At 42.4% G+C, this 8641-nt stretch overlaps 1 protein-coding gene and 1 pseudogene across 13 annotated transcripts in view; both read left to right on the top strand.

Moving 5' to 3' along the window:
- The first annotated feature begins 934 nt into the window (after positions 1-934).
- Positions 935-8641, top strand: part of FAM172A (family with sequence similarity 172 member A) — a 382386-nt gene continuing 374679 nt past the window's right edge. For 3 of the 13 annotated variants that reach the window (XM_036309830.1, XM_036309823.1, XM_036309828.1), the window contains exon 1: positions 946-1133. The gene's annotated coding sequence lies outside the window, so the exon portion shown is untranslated. Of the gene's footprint in view, positions 1134-8641 lie in introns of all 13 variants that reach the window. The other 10 variants (XM_036309835.1, XM_036309829.1, XM_036309832.1 and 7 more) reach the window with 8 other exon arrangements.
- On the top strand, positions 6900-7065 carry LOC118657249 (annotated as a pseudogene).

The raw sequence follows: 8641 nt of genomic DNA, 5'->3' as shown, positions 1-8641 counted from the left end.
ACATTTAAACTAGCTATAAGACCTCACCTTCAATAGTGCACAAGAATTAAAGATCTAAAATTTACACTTAACAGCATGTATTCTGTACTGATTCTGTGGATCAGTTAGGGCAGTGGGTCACGTACCCTTTGGGGGTCGAACGACCCTTTCACAGGGGTCGCCTAAGACCATGGGAAAACACATATATAATTACATATTGTTTTTGTGATTAATCACTGTGCTTTAATTATGTTCAATTTGTAACAATGAAATTGGGGGTCACCACAACATGAGGAACTGTATTAAAGGGTCACGCCATTAGGAAGGTTGAGAACCACTGAGTTAGGGCATTTTCATGGGTTTTACTTTCAGGGATTTTTGCCCTAAGGGCTGAGGAGCAAACCCGGATAGCAATGTGGCTATAGCTTTCCACCGCTGTTTCCCATCTAGGCATACCCCCATTTTACATTTTTTTTGCAAAATGAAGACAAGAACCTCCGCCAACAAAAAGACGAGGACACACTTCATTGCCGTGGTCTCGAACAGAACCTGCAATGTCTCCAAGCTATGCCTGCGTTCAGCAAACAGGGAAAAGGGCAGGCTCGGGGCACCCGCCCTTAACTTCCAGCTTTATCTGAATGGTAATTGAGAGGTGCATTCATCTTCTCTATCACCTCCGGTCTCTTCCGGAGGTGAATGGATCGCTAAAGGGGGCTACACCACAGCGGCACGGAGGGCAGTAGTGCAGGCACACTCAGGAATTGTTACTCAAACGCCGCGGGAAGAACCGGGCTCCGGGGTGGCTCCAGGGAGTGGCGTCCCGCCCTTCGGAAAGGTGAGCGCGGGGCGAGCACAGCCGCCAGGTGAGGAGCGTGACCGCTCGCGCCGCCCCAGGCCCCGCTCCCAGCCCACCCAGCGCCACAGGAACCGGGCCGGCGACCACGCCCCGCCCATTTCCGGATTTGGCGCGGTCGCGTGCGTGATGACTCTCCAGCCTCTCGCGGACCCCGGAAGTGCAACTTGAACTTGTTCGGGGCGCGGATCCCGAGAGAGAAAGTCACTCGGACCGCACGAGGGAGTTCGCCGGGGCGCGCTGGAAGGCCACGCCTCCTCCCGCCTCCCCCCGCAGCCCCGCAGCCGCGGGCAGAGCTCAGGTAGGACCTCCGTCTGCGGGGACGCGAGCCCCGGGCAGGCCAGGGCCGGCGTCAGAGTCGGGGGCTGGCTCGGTCCTTCCCGGGTGCGGGGTGCTGGCCCCGGGCCGGAGGTTCCCTAGCGGCGCGGCGCGTTTTGTGCGGACACCTCCGTCCTAGGGCCTGGCGCGCTGACGGGCAGCTCCCGCCTCCCTGGCGGGGCAGGCAGGGCCCGTGTGTTCCTCAGTGACTCTCCTTACACCCGGACGCGGGGTGCTGGGAGCCCCGGGCGTAACCTGTACTCCCAGGCTTCCTCAGATGGGGAGATACCGAGGTTCTCTGGTTCAAGATTATTTTTTTTCTACAGGAATTATCAACTGCCAAAACTTTACCGAGAGTCACGTATCGCAGACAGAAGGTTGAAGCGCGGTTATAAAATGTTCTCCAAAGTTGCCACACGCGTGGACGCTGGTGGGACATTGAACGGGGCTGAATTTCACTTAGCTGAACACTTCCGGCTTGGACATAACGTTAGGTGTATTTAGGAAGCAGTCCGTGCTAGTGCTCCAGAGTGTGTGTCTGTTGGGCCAAGTCACTCGGTACCTAATTTTTTGACTATATTTATTGACAGCCTACTTTGTTGCATTTTGTCCATTTACTCCGATACTCTGAAAACTTGTAAAGGGAAAATTTTGTGGTTTTTCAGACTACCAAGTTCCTTGTAACTTTTATCACAATACGTGCAATGTGATGTTTGCTGTGCAGTACATCAGTATCATTTTGTCTTAAAAGCAGGGTTAGAGCTACATTCTTTATTTTTTGTCCTTTACCCAGCATTATGAGGGCTAGATGTACTGTATTCATTTAGCGTACTTAGAAGCTGAGTCAGAGAGCACTGTGTGAAGAGCTTAATGAAGATGGTACTGTCACTGCTGGTACCCGGCTTCTGACTGGGAGACTAGGTGTTCCTACCACTTCACCAGTGAAGCCTGAAGAGGGATGGATGCTCTGGATGGCGCCGAGGCAGTGGCTGCTGCAAGGCTGGTAGATGGTGCCGAGGCCAAGAGGGAATGTGCCCTGCGAAGCTGTGAACATCCATCTACTCATTTAACAGCTATGTATCGGCTACCTTCAATGTGCCAGGCAGTGGTCCAGGTGCTGGGAATACCGTCCTGGCCAATAAAGTCCTTATGCTTCTGAAGTTACTTTGTACAGTAAATCCTCCATTTTGTGGACCTCGATTTAACGGACAAAATTTCCGTATGTCCTATGTGAAAATTAACACGCTGTTAATTTCAAAGTGATTTTAGCCAAGATTTGCTTATAATGAAAGTAATAGGTTATTTTTTGTTGTTGTTATTAATCACCGTTATTTTTAACAAATTTAACAGAATAGGCCATATGTTGGAAAAAAACACTGTAGTAATTTCACAGACAAATAACTATTACATGTCTACAACTATAGACTACATAGTTAAATCTAATAATCACCTCTCGTAAACAATATTTGGCAAATGATTACCACGTGATCACACTGCATCCTGTGTAGTAATTGGTTCTGTTGTCCTGTGGTGTGATTTCCTAAATCAGTTTTAACACGTGGGCTAAGCCACACCCCAACCGAGTGTATTTGTTTACTCCCAGTGACTGGTGAATGCAAGCATTTACTAGACCTATTCAGTATAAATTTAAAATAACAGTAATACATATAGAAAACTTTTCTGTGAAATTAAACTTTTCATACATTACTTAATTTTAATCACACAAATGTGTCTACATAAGTAAAAACAGGTAAATTAGTTGGTCAATTTTTTATTACATGCATTCGGAAAAACTACTTTATTACATAAGGGACTTTTGGCTTTAACAGACACCCTCTCACCCAAATTAGTCCTTTCGTTATATTGAGGTTTTACTGTAGTGGATGAAGAAAGAAAATTAACAAGCATATATATCTCAAGTAGTGATAAGAGCTATGAAGAAAAACAAAGCTCGGTAAGGGGAGAGAGAATATTTTAGATAGGGTGATCAAACTCAGCCTCTCTGATAAGGGGACATTTATTTGAGAAGAGATCTAAATGAAGTGAGTGGGGGACAGTTGTTTTAGGCCAGTGGTCGGCGAACTCATTAGTCAACAGAGCCAAATATCAACAGTACAACCATTGAAATTTCTTTTGAGAGCCAAATTTTTTAAACTTAAACTATATAGGTAGGTACATTGTTATTAACTTAATTAGAGTACTCCTAAGCTGGCCTTTGCTAAAAACGCCCTCAATCTGATTGAGGTACGTTCGCTGAGGTTGACCCCTTCCAACTGTCCCATCCACACTCATCTTATATACTTGTTTCTTCTATCTCCTTTCCGAAAACCGACTTCTGCGCATGGGCCACGAAGTTTCAATCGCAAGTGCGTGCCCGCACGTGGTATTTTGTGGAAGAGACACACTCAAGGGACCAAAGAGCCACACGTGGCTCGCGAGCTGCGGTTTGCCGACCACTGTTTTAGGCTAACAGAAGGCTTGGAGGCAAGAGAACGTTTGGTCTATCTTGGAGTAGCAAGGATGTAGGAATGGAGGCATTAAGGTGCAAAAATCTTGTGAACAAATATTTATTTAGTGGTTTGGTGTGTGCATGAGCAATCTTATTTATGGACAGCCTATTTTTCTCAGCTTTCCCAAGCTGACCTCGATGAGGAGAATCTGACATTCTTAGTTATGTAGAGATGTTTCCAACAGCACCAACAAAGTCAAGAACCATTTACTCATTGTACATAACTTGTGCTGTTTTAAAGTCAGATTGGGTTTGCATAATAGCCATGGGTAACTAAGTAGCAAGTACTTCCCTGCTCTATTTCAACTTTATTCATTTTTTTTATTGTGGTAAAGTATACATAACTTTTGCTATTGTAACTATTTTTGACTGTATATTTCAATGGCATTAAGTACATTCACACTGATATACAACCATCATTATCATCCATCTTCAGAACTTTTCATCTTCCTCAACTAAAAATCGGTACCCTTTAAACATTAACTCCCATTGCCGCCCTTCCCTCAACCCTAGCAATCCCCAATCTACTTTTGTTTCTGCGAATTTTGTCTGTACTCTAGGTGCCTCATATATGTGGAATCATACAAGATTTGCCCTTTTGTAACTGAGTTATTTTACTTAGCACAGTGCCTTTGAGGTTTATCCATGTTGTAGTATGCGTTAAAATATCCTTAGGCTGAATAATATTCCATTGTATGTATATTCCACATTTTGTTTATCCCTTCATTTGTTTGTGGTTACTTGTGTTGCTCACACCTTTGGTTACTATGAATGATGCTGCTGTGATCATGGCTGTGCCAATCTACTTTCATTTATTTTAGGTATATTCCCAGAAGTGGAATTACTCGATCATATGGTACTTCTATGTTTAATTCTTTAGGAATTGCCATACTATTATCCACAGTGGCTAGATTATTATATATTTCCTCCAGCAAAACACAGAGGTTTCCATTTCTCCCCTTCTCAACAACACTTCACATCCTCTCCAAATAGAATTTCTGTTTTTTGGTAATAACCAGCCTAATGGGTATGAAGTTGTATCTCCTGTGCTCTTGATTTGCATTTTCCTAATGATTGGTGATGTTAAGGATCTTTTTATATGCTTTGGGGGATATATATATATATATATATCTATCTATTTTCATCCATTTGGAGTACTATCTATTTGTTTTAAGATCTGATTTTCATAGAAATTCTTGGAGATTTTTTTTTGATAAATCTTTTAAGAGTTAAAAAAGCAGCCACTATGTCTTCTGTTGCTCTTTTGTTGCTTTTTTTTAACCCTAAAATACTATCATGTAAAAGCTTCAGTGTCTAGAAAAGGTATCTGCAGTAACTTCAAACTTAGAAATAAAAGAAACTACCACATCTTTTGTAAAAATGAATGAACCTTTGAGTATCAGATTGTGATGGAAATGCTTCAGAAAAGTCAGAGATTGTTCTGACATAATTTGATTTTTTTCTTTTTCATTAGAAGGAAAGGAGTGTATTGATTGGCTTACTGTGCCTGTGAAGTAGCTCTCTTTTGTCTAGTAGCTGAGAAGAGCAGGAAACAGAAGAGACAAAAATGATGAAGAAACAGAGAAAAGAAATGTTGGATAGCAGTATAGCATTTGGATGTGGCTGATGGAGAGAGCCAGAGATAAGTAATAGTAATGGATGGTAAGCAGCAGAACTGACAGTAAAGGTGAGAGGACCCAGCAACACAGTGACAGAAAGTAATGTGGCTCCACAGATTGTAATGGATTGTGGGATAGGGTGAGGGAGTGAAAATCCCAGCTACATCTCAGCCTGTGGTTCTGAAGTCAGTCACTTGACCTTGAGTAATTCAGTAAGACCGATTGTACATCGAGTAATGTACATCAGTCCATTTGGTTCAACAGTCAGTTTTTGGGAGGTGTGCAGTCTGTATAGTCCCACTATAAGTTTTTCAGACCAGGTGTCACATAATTTCTATCCCTAAAATAATGAGTCTTAATTGAGTAATTCAATGAGTAACGTAATTCAACATTGTCCAGCATTTTGAAAAAACATTTTAGATTATCTGTTTAAGAAAGAAAGGGATTTTTTAATGGCTAATGGCCCATTAGTTAAAGGTGACACATCTTTTTTTTTTTTTTAATAATTGAATGTTTTGTATACTATCATCGTCTATTAAACATTCTTGGGCTATTTTAGCTATGAAGCTCATTTAAATTGATTATTGTGCTTGAATTTAATGAATGAAAAATTGAACCATAATTTTGCTTATCATTCTTTTGCAAATTAAAATTGATTAATTTGCTACAGATGAGGTGTCAGATGACTGACTTGCTCAAAATTTCACAGCTAAGTCAAACAAGGTTACAGACAGCAGTGCTGTGCTGCTTTCATATATGATTTGATATAAGAAAGCAGCTGGAAAGATACTATATGTGGTTCAACAGATATACTACCTCTACTAGTATTTAAAAAACAATTCAGAATTAATATCGAGGTAATGAAGGAGTGTGAGTGATACCCTTTTAATGTACAAAGCATAGCTTAGTTTTCTGTGCCTTGTTTAGAACATGGAACAAACTAACATTGTGAGCAAGATTATATTTCAAGGTGGGGCATTTAAAAAATGTGAAAAATTTGATTAATTGATGGGTGAGATGCTCATTTGATTTGAATTACCCTAGTCTTCTGCATATCATTGTTTTTGTCTATACTATATAAATGATTCTGGTTCTTACTCTAGAATTTTGGAAATTAATCATCTTGATCCATTTGACTTAACCCCCTCTGATGTAGTTGGAGTACTTATCTTACGTGGTCATATCCAGGAATTGGTTGGGGGGTGGGTCCGGAAGGATCAGTGAAGAACATTGGGCAAGTTCAGGTGGCAAAGAAAGATAGTCTGTCAGTAGGGATTAGCTCAACAGGGATAGGACTCTGGTCTCAAAAGAGGTAGGGAGGAGGGGGGATAAACAGGCAAAGGCCCAAGCTCTAAACTGAAGTATGAGGGAAGGAAAACAGAGCAAGAGTTAGTTAGGGTCTCAGTTAACTAGAATCAGTAAAAGATGGATACCTAATCATAAGACACACTTGAGATCTTGCATGCTGGTTGGCATGTCTGCTATAAAGGTAAGACTTTAACAAAACATTTTGTATTATGATAGAAGTATGTTGGGAGAGTCACAATGTCTTGCTTGGGGTTATATAAAGGCTTTCTCGAGAAAATAATGCTTAAATTGAGAACTTAAGGATCAGTTAGTTATTGCTCCTCAGCCTTTTGGCTAAGATCAAGTGTAGTATCTATTCTTACCAGTTTAATATTAGATACACCCTCTATCCGAAGACAGTATATTAAATGGATTTTTGGTGTTAGGAGATGGTAGGAGCTTGTTTCATCCACTCCACACATCGACCAGGTGTCTGACCAGAGGGGTCCGACCAAACCTTGTTTCAGTGACCTCAGTACTTGGGTTCTGGCTAGTAAAGAATTCAGAACAAGACCCAACTGTAAGAGAAAATTTATTGGGTAAATTACAGAGGTAGAAAAAGTAATTCCTAGAGGAAATGGGCTTAGGAAACAAGTTATAGAGATAAAGGAAGGGCCCTTAGAGCTAGGGAGTGGGGAAGCTAATGATAAAGTGCTTGGGGGAGAGGGAGAAGGAAGGGAAAGACAGGGGCATGCTCCCTAGAGGGAGAGTGCACTGGGACCTTCGTCCTAAGGGTTTTAAGGGTGAGATTTTAGGGAAGGTCCCAGGGAAAGATCTTCATAGAATATTCAGCAGTTTTCCAGGTGTGTCCTTTCAGGGTTGTGGTCTCCATTGATTGATTGGCCGGCACCAGAGCTTTATTCAATGCAGCTGGTCCTGACGTCAGCAGTGGTTGGTTTGTTGCTTCTCTGGGCCTGGAGCTGAAATACAACTGAGACATAGATGTTATTTCTAGGGAGGAAAGGTTATGGAGTCCAAACTGCATGACCAGTGATATGCTAGAGGAGGAAGAGTCACCCTGGGAGTTAGGTCCAGCCCTACAGTTGATTGTCCGTTGTTAGGCACCTGGGGCTTTTCACCCTGGTGACCTTCTGTACCTGACCTGTGGTCTTGTTCTGCTGTGTCTGTCTAACTGCCTACAGCACTTCCAGGAATGGTGCGCACGCGCGCGCACACACACACACAAAGAAATACCTCTCAGCAGTCTGATGTTTGTTAAAACAAAAAGGAATTTGCAATTACTAGAGGAAGAAAGTTTGTTGTCATGAGAGATGGAAGGAAGAGATAGAAGCCAAATCACTGAAGGTGCGGGACTCAAGAGGAGAGAAGGCTTGTATAGTTTGCTGAGGAGTAGAGACTTGCCTTCTAAGGCATTAGAAAATCCTGGTTGTTTTTTCTTGTCTCTTATGTAGTAAAGAATTTACCCTTGCTCAAAAAGAGGTCTGGCCTTTGTCCTCAGCCTCTTGGCTGGTAAACTCTAGTATCTTTGTTTGCCTGGGGGTCTTGGGTCACGTTGTACAACTGTGTGATTTAGGGTGGGATGAGTCATTCTCCTGCAGTCTTAGGATGGAGACTGCCTATGCCAGAAATACTAACTACATGACTTAGGGTGGGGGCTTTGGGTCACATGGTATCAGTGGACCTGGAAACGTAGATCAACCATATAGCCAATCATGCCTCCATGGAGCCCCACTAAAACTCTGAACACCATGTCTCCCGTTAGCTTTTCTGGTTGGCAGTAATACTCCATGTACATTGTCAGACATACTGGTAGATATGGGCAGAGTAGCATGTCCGTGAGTCTACAGGGAGAGGACATCAGAAACTCCATGTTTGGTGCTCTCCTGAGCTCTGTCCTATGTGCTTCTCTTCCCCAGAGTAAATCGTTATCCTTTCCCTGTAATAAACCATAACCATGAGTATAACAGTTTTCAGTGAGTTCATTGATTCTTTAATAATAAAGTAATAATTTATTATCTGATAATAATTCTAGGGGATTTTGGAACCTTAGGGGAC

This window comes from Myotis myotis, unplaced genomic scaffold (assembly GCF_014108235.1).
Source record: "Myotis myotis isolate mMyoMyo1 unplaced genomic scaffold, mMyoMyo1.p scaffold_m19_p_5, whole genome shotgun sequence".
Classification (NCBI taxonomy): domain Eukaryota; kingdom Metazoa; phylum Chordata; class Mammalia; order Chiroptera; family Vespertilionidae; genus Myotis; species Myotis myotis.
The sequence above is the reverse complement of the archived record's forward strand: the minus strand, read 5'-3'. Positions and strand labels throughout refer to the sequence as shown.